At 32.9% G+C, this 15,295-nt stretch overlaps 1 long non-coding RNA gene across 2 annotated transcripts in view; it reads left to right on the top strand.

Annotated features, from left to right (window-relative positions):
- Positions 1-14,795, top strand: part of LOC141088130 (uncharacterized) — a 95,365-nt gene extending 80,570 nt beyond the window's left edge. For both annotated transcript variants that reach the window (XR_012231841.1, XR_012231842.1), the window contains exons 2-3: positions 5,543-5,879; positions 14,600-14,795. This is a non-coding gene — a long non-coding RNA (uncharacterized lncRNA). The remainder of the gene's footprint in view (positions 1-5,542; positions 5,880-14,599) is intronic.
- The last annotated feature ends 500 nt before the right edge of the window (positions 14,796-15,295 follow it).

The following is a 15,295-nucleotide window of genomic DNA, read 5'->3' as shown; positions in this document are numbered from 1 at the left end:
AAAATGAAAAGAAGTGACAGGAATAAATTGTTGGAAACGAAAAATTATAATACCGAAAATAAAAGATAAAAATAAGATTAACCCATTGTGTTATGTATAAAAGGAAAAGGGGAAACTGGATATTGATGAGGGACCACGTGTGTTGGAAAAGGGGAAAGAAATACAAAGTACATCTATATATGACAATGTATAATAATAATATAATAGTATACAAAATCGATATTAGTATTAAAAAAAAGGGGGAACATTCGAAACATGATAAAAATGATGAAAGAAGATAAAAACTTTATACCGGAAAATCAGTCTTCGCAAGGAAGGGGTTTAATTAAAAGGACGTTGTTCTAAAGAAAAAACTAAAGAGAAAACTATGAAAAAGAAAATATCCCTATGTGTGCACGTGATTGTGGAAATTTTTAATTTATTACTAGAGGAAAGTAACTAAAATGAAAAAACAAAAAAATGCATTAGTTATTAGATTCAAAAATTTTTAGTGCAGGTCCAGGATTATAGGAAAATAAGACAAAGTGACAGGAATAAATTGTTGTAAAGGAAAAATTATTATTACCGAAAATAAAAATAAAAAATAAAAATAAAATAAACCCATTGTGTTTTGTATAAGAGGAAAAGAGGAAACTGGATATTAATAAGGGACCAAGTGTGATGGAAAGGTGAAAAGGAGGGGAAAAATACAAAGTACATCTATATATGACAATGTATATTAAAAAATATTAAAATATTAAAAAATACATATAATATGAAAATGCACTTAAAAAGCTAAATAAAATTTATATGTATAAAAAAACTATGCTAAAACGTGATATAAATGGATTAACACATAAGTGAAGGTTGGAGATAACAAGATAACGAAAAATATTAGAGAAACACTTCAGATATTTCATTTAACCCATTGGGTTTCAGGGTATTCAGCCTATAGATCCAGAATATTTCTTTCCTATTTAATTGCCCCATCCTATCCGGATGATTGATAGGAATTTGTTCAATGGGGCTTATCCTTAATCCTTGAGGGTTTTTATCATGTTTCAAAGTGAAGTGCCTAGACAGACCATGTAATAAAAAGCCCCTTTTAATATTGTATCTATGAGAATTGATTCTGAGATGTAGTGGCTGTGTGGTTCTACCAACATATTGTCTCCCACAGTCACACTCAATTAAATAGATCACAAATTCAGAAGTACAATTAAGAAAATCTCGGATGGGGAAAGATTCATCCGTGGTGGTTGATCTAAACCATTTCATTCTATGCGTTATAATACTACAGCAAGCACAATTTTTCTTCCCACATCGGAAAATGCCTCTTGGTGGACTGCTGGTCATTACAAGGGTTTTTTTCTCATTTTTTAAACAACTGGGGGCTACAAGATTTTTGATATTCGGAGCCCTCCTAAAAGTGATCCTCGGATTATTCGGGAGTACTTTTTGCAGAAGTGGGTCATTAAGTAAAATGTGCCAATTATTGTGCAGGATTTTCCTTATTTCTTTGTTCTCTATACAAAATTGCGTTGTAAAATTAGTGGTAAATTTATTATCATCAGCTTTAACTTTTTTTATTCCATTGACAAGAGAATTTTGGGACACATTTAAACATCTATTATAGGCATTTCTTATTAATTCTTCGGGATAGTCCTTCTTATTAAATCTATTCATCAGGATTTTCGCTTGATTTTTATAGTCCTCTACGTCTGAACAATTTTTCCTTATCCTTCTATACTGGTTATCAGGGATATTCCTAAGCCATTTTCCATAATGACCACTGTTAAAAGGTATATAGCTATTAATATCAACATTCTTAAAAAAGGTTTTTGTTGCAATGCCATTATCCTTGATAAAAATTGTGAGATCTAAGAAGTTGATTTCATTTTTATCAAATATTGAGGAAAAAGACAGACCCCAATTATTCTTATTTAGGTCATGAATAAAATTATCAATATCATTGTTAGAGTTATCCCATATAAAAAATAAGTCATCAATGAATCTTTTGTAAAGGACTATATTACTATACCATTTAGATTTAAAAATATAAAACTCCTCAAAGATACCCATAAAGATATTTGCATAGGTTGGTGCAACCTTAGAGCCCATCGCGGTCCCCAGCTGCTGATGATACACACATCCTTCAAAAGTGAAATAATTATTTTTTAAAATGAATTCCATACCTTTTAAAATGAAGTTTTTTTGGTCTTTTGTTAGTCTCTTATCCCCTATTAGATGGGCTCTAAGGTCGCACCAACCTATGCAAATATCTTTATGGGTATCTTTGAGGAGTTTTATATTTTTAAATCTAAATGGTATAGTAATATAGTCCTTTACAAAAGATTCATTGATGACTTATTTTTTATATGGGATAACTCTAACAATGATATTGATAATTTTATTCATGACCTAAATAAGAATAATTGGGGTCTTTTTCCTCAATATTTGATAAAAATGAAATCAACTTCTTAGATCTCACAATTTTTATCAAGGATAATGGCATTGCAACAAAAACCTTTTTTAAGAATGTTAATATTAATAGCTATATACCTTTTAACAGTGGTCATTATGGAAAATGGCTTAGGAATATCCCTGATAACCAGTATAGAAGGATAAGGAAAAATTGTTCAGACGTAGAGGACTATAAAAATCAAGCGAAAATCCTGATGAATAGATTTAATAAGAAGGACTATCCCGAAGAATTAATAAGAAATGCCTATAATAGATGTTTAAATGTGTCCCAAAATTCTCTTGTCAATGGAATAAAAAAAGTTAAAGCTGATGATAATAAATTTACCACTAATTTTACAACGCAATTTTGTATAGAGAACAAAGAAATAAGGAAAATCCTGCACAATAATTGGCACATTTTACTTAATGACCCACTTCTGCAAAAAGTACTCCCAAATAATCCGAGGATCACTTTTAGGAGGGCTCCGAATATCAAAAATCTTGTAGCCCCCAGTTGTTTAAAAAATGAGAAAAAAACCCTTGTAATGACCAGCAGTCCACCAAGAGGCATTTTCCGATGTGGGAAGAAAAATTGTGCTTGCTGTAGTATTATAACGCATAGAATGAAATGGTTTAGATCAACCACCACGGATGAATCTTTCCCCATCCGAGATTTTCTTAATTGTACTTCTGAATTTGTGATCTATTTAATTGAGTGTGACTGTGGGAGACAATATGTTGGTAGAACCACACAGCCACTACATCTCAGAATCAATTCTCATAGATACAATATTAAAAGGGGCTTTTTATTATATGGTCTGTCTAGGCACTTCACTTTGAAACATGATAAAAACCCTCAAGGATTAAGGATAAGCCCCATTGAACAAATTCCTATCAATCATCCGGATAGGATGGGGCAATTAAATAGGAAAGAAATATTCTGGATCTATAGGCTGAATACCCTGAAACCCAATGGGTTAAATTAAATATCTGAAGTGTTTCTCTAATATTTTTCGTTATCTTGTTATCTCCAACCTTCACTTATGTGTTAATCCATTTATATCACGTTTTAGCATAGTTTTTTTATACATATAAATTTTATTTAGCTTTTTAAGTGCATTTTCATATTATATGTATTTTTTAATATTTTAATATTTTTTAATATACATTGTCATATATAGATGTACTTTGTATTTTTCCCCTCCTTTTCACCTTTCCATCACACTTGGTCCCTTATTAATATCCAGTTTCCTCTTTTCCTCTTATACAAAACACAATGGGTTAATTTTATTTTTATTTTTTATTTTTATTTTCGGTAATAATAATTTTTCGTTTACAACAATTTATTCCTGTCACTTTGTCTTATTTTCCTATAATCCTGGACCTGCACTAAAAATTTTTGAATCTAATAACTAATGCGTTTTTTTGTTTTTTCATTTTAGTTACTTTCCTCTAGTAATAAATTAAAAATTTCCACAATCACGTGCACACATAGGGATATTTTCTTTTTCATAGTTTTCTCTTTAGTTTTTTCTTTAGAACAACGTCCTTTTAATTAAACCCCTTCCTTGCGTAGACTGATTTTCCGGTATAAAGTTTTTATCTTCTTTCATCATTTTTATCATGTTTCGAATGTTCCCCCTTTTTTTTAATACTAATATCGATTTTGTATACTATTATATTATTATACATTGTCATATATAGATGTACTTTGTATTTCTTTCCCCTTTTCCAACACACGTGGTCCCTCATCAATATCCAGTTTCCCCTTTTCCTTTTATACATAACACAATGGGTTAATCTTATTTTTATCTTTTATTTTCGGTATTATAATTTTTCGTTTCCAACAATTTATTCCTGTCACTTCTTTTCATTTTCCTGTAATCCTTGACCTGCACTAAAATTTTTGAATCTAATAACTAATGCGTTTTTTTGTTTTTTATTTCAGATATACATTTTACATTCCTCCAGTAATAATTTAACAAAAATTCTCACAATCACGTGTGCACATAGATATAGTTTCTTTTTCATGGGGTTTTTTCTTTTGAACAACTTCTTTTTAATTAAACCCCTTCCTTGCGTTTTTCCCTGATGTAGAGTCATGGGTTAATTTGATTTCCCGGTAAAAAGTTTTTCTTCTTTTATCATGTTTTCAACGTTCCCCCCCTTTTTTAATAATATTAATATCGATCTTATATACTATTAGATTATTTTCTGTCATGATCGGTGAGAGATCTGATTTTTGTGGGGCTGTTTTTTCATGTGCATTTTCTGCCCATCGAGTTGTGCCACTGATTTCTTTAGAATTGAAGGCAATATAAAAACTTGGACATTTTAATTAATCATTCAATAATTTTAATATATAAATGATATTTTAATATATAAATGATATTTTTTATTATTCCTTTAATGTCATTTTCACACGCATTTTTTCATACATATACATTTTGGAGACACATTTTATTCTGGTGATCACATGGGATTACATTTTGTTCTTTCTTTCTCCGATCCACGCACTCTCTCTGGTGTGGTGGTGTGTTTGTTGGACTGCGGTCCTCTTTCCCCTTTTTTTCCCCACGATGTGGGTTCATTTCCTTTTCTTCCCTTTTTTTCTTTTTTCATTTCTTTTTATCTGCAAAATGAAATAAATTTACAATTGATTTTATTAAGTATAGATTAGTTAACTTTTACGAACTTTTCATGACACTTGAATTATTCTGATCTTTGACCTCTGCGGCACATCACATGTCTTTCATGGCGCCAAATTTAAATCCTGCATGTATAAATGTGGTGACAGCACTCTGTATTCATGTGTCAACCCCTGAAGAAGAAGTGTTATGCTTCGAAACGCGTAGGGATTAAAGGGTTAACTTTTTAACCTTGTGTGGTTATGGAATTTGTCTGGCAGCGCACCTAAAAGTCCAAGAATTTATTCCTAAAGAAACTCTGTTACGGTCACCGCTGTGGACCGTTGGACGTGCAGCAGGCTGACATACTATATAGGCTTTACTTTTTCTTTGAAAAGGTGAGTATAAATATCTTTTTATTTATACATTTTACCCGGATAAGACCCTATTGCGCTCTTGTCTCAACCTTTTAGTGCATACCATTATTGAATTTCTCTGGCGGTTCCTGGAAAGTACGGCCGGTGTCCTGGTTGATTGAGCAGCAGAGGGTTCGTTTCAGTGGAAAAGGATGGAATACTTCCAAAATAGGCTTTCATCAGGGGAACGGTTAATTCTACAGACCATCGGGAACATTGGATATACAGCTCATAATGATGAAACTCCAGATGTCTTTAAGGATGAAGAGACCAAGTTGTTTCGGAAAATCTTTACAAACTTCAAAGAGGCCATGAAAGAAGAACTACATTATAGCCTGGATGCCCGGTTTTTATCCATTTATTTGGAGGAGAATATTTGCCCACGTGGACTAAGGTTAGTCTTTGATTCTCCCTTTCCCATGGACTCAGACTTTACACAAGAATGGGATAAGAGTTTGGACATTTGTATGCATAAGATGATAATGTTATTATATAAAAAAAGGTCCAAACTTGCTGAATTAGCAGCAGTTAAAGTGATGAATTTATCTAAAGATTTGGGTCCATTTCTTAAACATCCCGAATATAAGAAAATTAATTCAAATGTAATAACGCACGTCATGCAAGTTGAGCATGAGACCATTCTGAAAAAATCTAAGAAATTACAAAGAGACAGGGAGGACTACAGGAATTTTAATGATAATAAAAATAAAAATAAAATTGGTAAAGGAATCACAAACCAAACTGATAGTAACGAAATAAATGTTTGCGGTAGCATAAGTCAATTGAATGCTTCTGAAAGAAATATTAATACTAACCATAGCATTAAATTACCGGTTTTGAAGACAAATGGATTAACCCCAGTACAAGAGCAAATCAGTGGGGGAACCAATAATAATATTTTTTCAAAACCCCCCCAGTTAAAAATTACCAAGATGACAGCACCTCTGATTGAGGCTATGAAGCAATTAGATAGCATCAAGGAACAGATGAAAGGATTCAATGAGAATAATAATAAAAATCTCATTGATTCTGTAAATCCTATTACTGATATGTGTAAGATTATTACACCTATTCCTGTAGCCATCCCGTCTCCTTCCTTAATCGAATTTCCAGAGTGTACACAAAAATCTCTTTTTGATTTTTCTGTTTATGATAATGATATTTCCAGTACTCCAACCAGTGAAACAATTCTCATTGACAATACCAATTTAGATAATAATGCCACGGTTCCTTTTTTACCCCAAATCCTGAGAAATACAGAAATCAAGAATTTTTTCTCACCAAAAAACGGAAAAAGAAAAAATCCTATAGAGGAACCAGAGGGGGGAGAAAAAAAGAAAGGGAAAACAAAAGTCTAAGGCCTGTTTCACACTTCCGTTTTTTCAAATCCGTCAAAATCCGTTGTTTTCCGTAAAAAAACGGATCCGCCATTTTTTGCAGGATCCGTTTTTTTTGTCCCATAGACTTCCATTACGGTTACCGCGGATCCGTAAAAAAAACGGATCCGTTTTTAAAAAAACGGATCCGTTTGCATCAGTTTCCGTCAAAAAAACGGAAACGGATCCGTTTGGCGGACACAAAAACGGAAGTGTGAAACAGGCCTAAGAAAGAAAAAAAGTGGCTTAATTCCAGATGACGGTAATAACAACATTTTTAATTTATCTTCTTATGCTTTAACGAAAGATGAAACCAATGTCCTATCCAAAGGACTAACTTTTTGTCCAACGCATAAAATCAATGATTTTAACCTTTTTCTTGATTTGCAAGTTTTTATTAGGAAATTGACGCTGAAAAGACATTTTTTAATGAAGGAATTGAATCCAGTCCCAGAAAGTCCTATTATTGATCCATCTAATAATGGAAATATACATCAAGATGATTTCCACTTAGATGTACCTATTAAAACCAAATTTTATCCGATTGAGAGCAGAGGGCACCACCTCAATGTATTCAATGATATCGTGCAGAAGGAATTTAAGGAACTAAATCCTATAAAATCGAAACATAATTTAACAAAAAGTGAAAAATTAGCACTAAAATCCTTGAAGTCCAACACTGATATAGTAATCCGCTCAGCTGATAAAGGTGGTGGTATTGTTGTACAGGATAGGTCAGATTATTGTAATGAGGCTTATAGAATTTTATCAGATACCAAATATTATAAAAGAACCACTTTTGATGCCATTCCTAATGTTAAAATCAATTATGACAAATTAATTCAGGAGGGAAAAGAGAGAAATATTTTTAATAAAAATGAATATAAATTTTTGAAAGGTGCTCATTCCCGCACACAATTTTTTTATCACTTACCTAAGATTCATAAGAATCTAGAAAATCCACCGGGGAGACCCATTATATTAGGCATAGACTCGGTTACTAGTAATTTGTCCCATTTCATAGATAGGATCATGGTTACACATGTCCCATCATTTAGGAGTTTCATTAGAGACTCAACTAATTTAATACAGTATCTTCATAACATCGAATGGAAATCAGATTTTATATTTCTAAGTATGGATGTATTCCATGTACTCTATTCCAACATATCTCACACTTTGGGTTTGGCTTGTTTTAATAAAATTTTAATAGGGGATAAGAGACTAACAAAAGACCAAAAAAACTTCATTTTAAAAGGTATGGAATTCATTTTAAAAAATAATTATTTCACTTTTGAAGGATGTGTGTATCATCAGCAGCTGGGGACCTCGATGGGCTCTAAGGTCGCACCAACCTATGCAAATATCTTTATGGGTATCTTTGAGGAGTTTTATATTTTTAAATCTAAATGGTATAGTAATATAGTCCTTTACAAAAGATTCATTGATGACTTATTTTTTATATGGGATAACTCTAACAATGATATTGATAATTTTATTCATGACCTAAATAAGAATAATTGGGGTCTGTCTTTTTCCTCAATATTTGATAAAAATGAAATCAACTTCTTAGATCTCACAATTTTTATCAAGGATAATGGCATTGCAACAAAAACCTTTTTTAAGAATGTTGATATTAATAGCTATATACCTTTTAACAGTGGTCATTATGGAAAATGGCTTAGGAATATCCCTGATAACCAGTATAGAAGGATAAGGAAAAATTGTTCAGACGTAGAGGACTATAAAAATCAAGCGAAAATCCTGATGAATAGATTTAATAAGAAGGACTATCCCGAAGAATTAATAAGAAATGCCTATAATAGATGTTTAAATGTGTCCCAAAATTCTCTTGTCAATGGAATAAAAAAAGTTAAAGCTGATGATAATAAATTTACCACTAATTTTACAACGCAATTTTGTATAGAGAACAAAGAAATAAGGAAAATCCTGCACAATAATTGGCACATTTTACTTAATGACCCACTTCTGCAAAAAGTACTCCCAAATAATCCGAGGATCACTTTTAGGAGGGCTCCGAATATCAAAAATCTTGTAGCCCCCAGTTGTTTAAAAAATGAGAAAAAAACCCTTGTAATGACCAGCAGTCCACCAAGAGGCATTTTCCGATGTGGGAAGAAAAATTGTGCTTGCTGTAGTATTATAACGCATAGAATGAAATGGTTTAGATCAACCACCACGGATGAATCTTTCCCCATCCGAGATTTTCTTAATTGTACTTCTGAATTTGTGATCTATTTAATTGAGTGTGACTGTGGGAGACAATATGTTGGTAGAACCACACAGCCACTACATCTCAGAATCAATTCTCATAGATACAATATTAAAAGGGGCTTTTTATTACATGGTCTGTCTAGGCACTTCACTTTGAAACATGATAAAAACCCTCAAGGATTAAGGATAAGCCCCATTGAACAAATTCCTATCAATCATTCTGATAGGATGGGGCAATTAAATAGGAAAGAAATATTCTGGATCTATAGGCTGAATACCCTGAAACCCAATGGGTTAAATGAAATATCTGAAGTGTTTCTCTAATATTTTTCGTTATCTTGTTATCTCCAACCTTCACTTATGTGTTAATCCATTTATATCACGTTTTAGCATAGTTTTTTATACATATAAATTTTATTTAGCTTTTTAAGTGCATTTTCATATTATATGTATTTTTTAATATTTTTTAATATACATTGTCATATATAGATGTACTTTGTATTTTTCCCCTCCTTTTCACCTTTCCATCACACTTGGTCCCTTATTAATATCCAGTTTCCTCTTTTCCTCTTATACAAAACACAATGGGTTTATTTTATTTTTATTTTTTATTTTTATTTTCGGTAATAATAATTTTTCGTTTACAACAATTTATTCCTGTCACTTTGTCTTATTTTCCTATAATCCTGGACCTGCACTAAAAATTTTTGAATCTAATAACTAATGCGTTTTTTTGTTTTTTCATTTTAGTTACTTTCCTCTAGTAATAAATTAAAAATTTCCACAATCACGTGCACACATAGGGATATTTTCTTTTTCATAGTTTTCTCTTTAGTTTTTTCTTTAGAACAACGTCCTTTTAATTAAACCCCTTCCTTGCGTAGACTGATTTTCCGGTATAAAGTTTTTATCTTCTTTCATCATTTTTATCATGTTTCGAATGTTCCCCCTTTTTTTTAATACTAATATCGATTTTGTATACTATTATATTATTATTATACATTGTCATATATAGATGTACTTTGTATTTCTTTCCCCTTTTCCAACACACGTGGTCCCTCATCAATATCCAGTTTCCCCTTTTCCTTTTATACATAACATATTAACAATGGGTTAATCTTATTTTTATCTTTTATTTTCGGTATTATAATTTTTCGTTTCCAACAATTTATTCCTGTCACTTCTTTTCATTTTCCTGTAATCCTTGACCTGCACTAAAATTTTTGAATCTAATAACTAATGCGTTTTTTTGTTTTTTATTTCAGATATACATTTTACATTCCTCCAGTAATAATTTAACAAAAATTCTCACAATCACGTGTGCACATAGATATAGTTTCTTTTTCATGGGGTTTTTTCTTTTGAACAACTTCTTTTTAATTAAACCCCTTCCTTGCGTTTTTCCCTGATGTAGAGTCATGGGTTAATTTGATTTCCCGGTAAAAAGTTTTCCTTCTTTTATCATGTTTTCAACGTTCCCCCCCCCCCCTTTTTAATAAAATTAATATCGATCTTATATACTATTAGATTATTTTCTGTCCTGATCAGTGAGATATCTGATTTTTGTGGGGCTGTTTTTTCATGTGCATTTTCTGCCCATCGAGTTGTGCCACTGATTTCTTTAGAATTGAAGGCAATATAAAAACTTGGACATTTTAATTAATCATTCAATAATTTTAATATATAAATGATATTTTAATATATAAATTATATTTTTTATTATTCCTTTAATGTCATTTTCACACGCATTTTTTCATACATATACATTTTGGAGACACATTTTATTCTGATGATCACATGGGATTACATTTTGTTCTTTCTTTCTCCGATCCACGCACTCTCTCTGGTGTGGTGGTGTGTTTGTTGGACTGCGGTCCTCTTTCCCCTTTTTTTCCCCACGATGTGGGTTCATTTCCTTTTCTTCCCTTTTTTTCTTTTTTCGTTTCTTTTTATCTGCAAAATGAAATAAATATACAACTGGTTTTATTAAGTATAGATTAGTTAACTTTTACGAACTTTTCATGACACTTGAATTATTCTGATCTTTGACCTCTGCGGCGCATCACATGTCTTTCATGGCGCCAAATTTAAATCCTGCATGTATAAATGTGGTGACAGCACTCTGTATTCATGTGTCAACCCCTGAAGAAGAAGTGTTATGCTTCGAAACGCGTAGGGATTAAAGGGTTAACTTTTTAACCTTGTGTGGTTATGGAGTTTGTCTGGCAGCGCACCTAAAAGTCCAAGAATTTATTCCTAAAGAAACTCTGTTACGGTCACCGCTGTGGACCGTTGGACGTGCAGCAGGCTGACATACTATATAGGCTTTACTTTTTCTTTGAAAAGGTGAGTATAAATATCTTTTTATTTATACATTTTACCCGGATAAGACCCTATTGCGCTCTTGTCTCAACCTTTTAGTGCATACCATCTTTATGCTGATGACACACAACTATACACGTCATCCCCCCACCTTACCCCCCCCGCGGTACTACAGAATGCCAGTGACTGTCTGTCCACAGTCTCCAACATCATATCCGCTCTCTATCTGAAACTTAACCTCTCAAAAACTGAACTTCTTCTGCTCCCGCCGTCTACCAACCTCCCTAAATCTTTAATTTCCTTCTCTTTGGGTGGCACTATAATAACACCCTGGCAGCAGGCGTGCTGTCTGAGTGTTATGTTTGACACCAATCTCCTCTTTACATCCCTTATACAATCTCTTCACCACTCTTGCCGTTTACACCTAATGAACATCTCTAGAATCCGCCCTTTTCTCACCTGGAAACAACAAAAACCCTCACTGTCATATTGATCAACTGCCCCGCTACTCGACTCTCCCCTCTCCAGTCCATACTTAATGCAGCAACCAGGGTCATTCATCTGGCTAATCGGTACTCAGTTGCATCCGCTCTTCGCCAGTCCTTACATTGGCTGCCCATTCATTATAGGATCCAATTCAAAGTACTTCTTCTCACCCACAAAGCTCTCCACAGTGCAGCACCCCCCTACATCTTCTCCCTCATTTCTGTCTATCGGCTTAACCAACCACTGCGCTCTGCAAACAACTTTTGACTAACCTCTGTACAAATCTGCGCCTCCCACTCCCGACTCCAAGACTTCTCCCACGCTGCGCCAATCCTCTGGAATGCTCTACCCCAAGAAATTAGGACTATCCACAATTTGCACAGTTTTAGGTGCTCCCTGAAAAGGCATTTGCTCAGAGCGGCCTACTGCGTTCACTAATCAAAGTCATTTTATGTGTAAGTGTGCGTGTGTTGCCCATTCACTATCTCCATCTATCCCTCACTCCCTCAAGATGGCTGGACCATCATTGTAAATACATAATTGTAAATACACACCTGTACTCTGTATCTCCCCCACCTCATTGTAGATTGTAAGCTCGAATGAGCAGGGTGGTCTAATTTTGCTTTAATTATTGTATTGTTATTGTTGCTACTTATGACTTGTGTTTTGAAACTGTTAAAGTGTAAAGCGCTGCGGAATATGTTGGCGCAATTTAAATAAAGATTACTATTATGATTATATTAAACCTTCCTACGACTCTACACCAATTTTGACATCAATATTTGGATACTGACACTGACTCCTTTATTATCTTAGACCATCAGAGATGTTGATAGTGACTCTTTCCCAACATCTAATGATAATAGAAGGTTCGGAGATATTGCTATCTTTTTATTTAACTGGTGTTTTATTTTTTTAAATACATAAAATAAGTGTCCCTTTTATGTGAGTAAGCAATTCAGGATAGCACTTTAGTTACAAAGTATGACATCATAATATGGGGAAAGAGTTACATGCCCCCAGAAGAAGCAAGGTGAAACATGCGTAGGGGTGGAGAATGAGGTGCCCAATATTATTGTGGCCAATACAGACCTAATTTAGGAGGTAATATTACAGTTACACTAATATTGTTGTCTCAGGCTGCATGGTACTCTGTATAACCATTACCTTAGTTAAATGTATCAGTTGAATGTTGAGTTTCCCTTACTGTTTGAGCAGTACCTCGTCAGTTGACTACATTATCTTTACCTACCTGTATAACATCTATAATCATTGGTCTTTTTCTGAGTCCCATTCAGTGAGACACTTTTTTAATGTATTCATCTTCTATTTATCTATTGAATATTTATCTAATAAAATTTCATATTTTCTTGGATTTTTGTGTTCTCTTCTTTTTTCTGGGATCTATGTAACCCTTTCCTGGTTTATGATGTCACATGGTGCTTTTTTTCTTTAGAAAAGGTAATAACCCTTTGCATTCCAAAAGCTTTTCTAGTAGGAAGGCACTTAATAGGGTGATACAAGTTGTATTTTAGAGGGTCTTATGAGTATAGTTATATTTTTAAAAAATGAAGAAAGGGGAAGTCATCTACATTAATAATCATTGATTGTTGTGGCCAAGTGTTTTTATTGTTTTTCATTCAGTGCCAGCAGATATGACATTTTATTTGGAGCTTATTAAATCTGAAGCAACCTAAGGACAAATGTTATAAACTAGTTAGTGTGTAGTAGATATACAAATAAAAGTGTTGGCGCAAAGGATCCAAGATTCTGACATAAGCAATGGGAGTTTCATGAATCTCTCCTTTTATTCTAACAGTAAATGCCTCTTCTGAATTCTGCAAAGCGTTTTAATCGAAATTGGCTGAAAACCTAAGTCTAGACACAAGGATCTGTTCTAACTTTGGGAGATCTAATAAATTCCTTGAAGAGATCAATGTACTGTTGAATTGACGCATGTAATGTTGCTTACTTAGAAGTTTTGTGGTTAATGTAGGATATTAGCCAGTTGGCATGTTTGCTGCTGCGGGTAGAGTTCTTACTGCTTGTACTGGTTTTATCCCCAAGGAAAACATTTTTGCATAATAGAGGACATTTACTTTTTGGAAATATGAAGTATTACATACATTTACAATTGGTGTTTCATTTCTACTCCAGCGAAAAGGCAAACACATCCATCTCTATATGATTCTATATGATGTATAACAACCAGCTTTAGTGTATTGCACTGTAGGAACGGAAAAAGCGCAAATAGGGTCTTATCCGATGATAAAAATAAAAGCGTATTAAGGATCTACTCACCTGCTATTGGAGAGGTATAGCGCATAGAGTTATTAATCAGCTGCTGCACGTGCAAAGGTCAGGCAAGTGACCGCCGAAACATCAACTTCTATGGAGCTTTTTTTGGCCTGCTTGACACAATACACGATTACTAATGCATTAAAAGATCAATACTTTATTCTTTTTCCCAACGTGTTTCGAAGTATAGTCTTCCTCAGGGAATGACATACTGTACATGAAAAAGTAGCGTTGCTTCCAGATTAAATGCACTTCACATTTGAAAATTGGCGCCAATAGTCACATGTTTTTTGAAAGAAAGTCAAAGTTCACACTGTGACGTGCGAATCTATCACATGATAAAGCGCGATCATTGATTTCTATATAAAATAACAGTATTTCTTTATTAAATTCACAGATAAAATGTATAAGAAAAAGAAGAAACGAAAAAAAGAAGAAAATGGAAAAAAAGAAGAAAAAAATCATATCAGAAAAATCACGAACCAGTCTGAGAAAGTTCAAAAAAGGGAGAACCAACAAGACACTCTAACCACCGGAACCGGAACGTGGACAGCTGAGCAGATCTCCAAGGAAATCCTTACTGCCCCCAAAAAAGCAGATTCTATATAATAAAAATGTATAAAATGTATAAAAAATATACTTGCTTATATTTACCGCAAACTGTATATTCTTTGAAATTTATTAAAATTTGTTATATATATATATATATATCCTATTAAAAATGCATTTAATAAATTATATATTATTCTAAAAAAAAGTGTGTGTATTATATATATTAAAAAATTATTTTTTAAAATTCAATAATAATAATACACACTTTTTTTAGAACTTTCTCAGACTGGTTTGTGATTTTTTCTGATATGATTTTTTCTTTTTTTTCCATTTTCTTCTTTTTTATACTTCGAAACGCGTTGGAAAAAATAATAAAATATTGATCTGTTAATGCACTCGTAATCGTGTATTGTGTCGAGCAGTGCACAAAGTCCAAAAAAAGCTGCATAGAAGTTGATGAACCAGCTTTAGTGGCAATAGTTTACTTTAAAGGTTTGCTATGGAATCTTAAAGTAGGTTATTAAAGGGGAATTTGTAGGGG

This window comes from Dendrobates tinctorius, unplaced genomic scaffold (assembly GCF_039654945.1).
Source record: "Dendrobates tinctorius isolate UK_male_01 unplaced genomic scaffold, ASM3965494v1 ptg000037l, whole genome shotgun sequence".
In the NCBI taxonomy this organism is placed as follows: Eukaryota; Metazoa; Chordata; class Amphibia; order Anura; family Dendrobatidae; genus Dendrobates; species Dendrobates tinctorius.
Note: the sequence above shows the minus strand (reverse complement) of the source record. Positions and strands in the feature narration are given on the sequence as shown.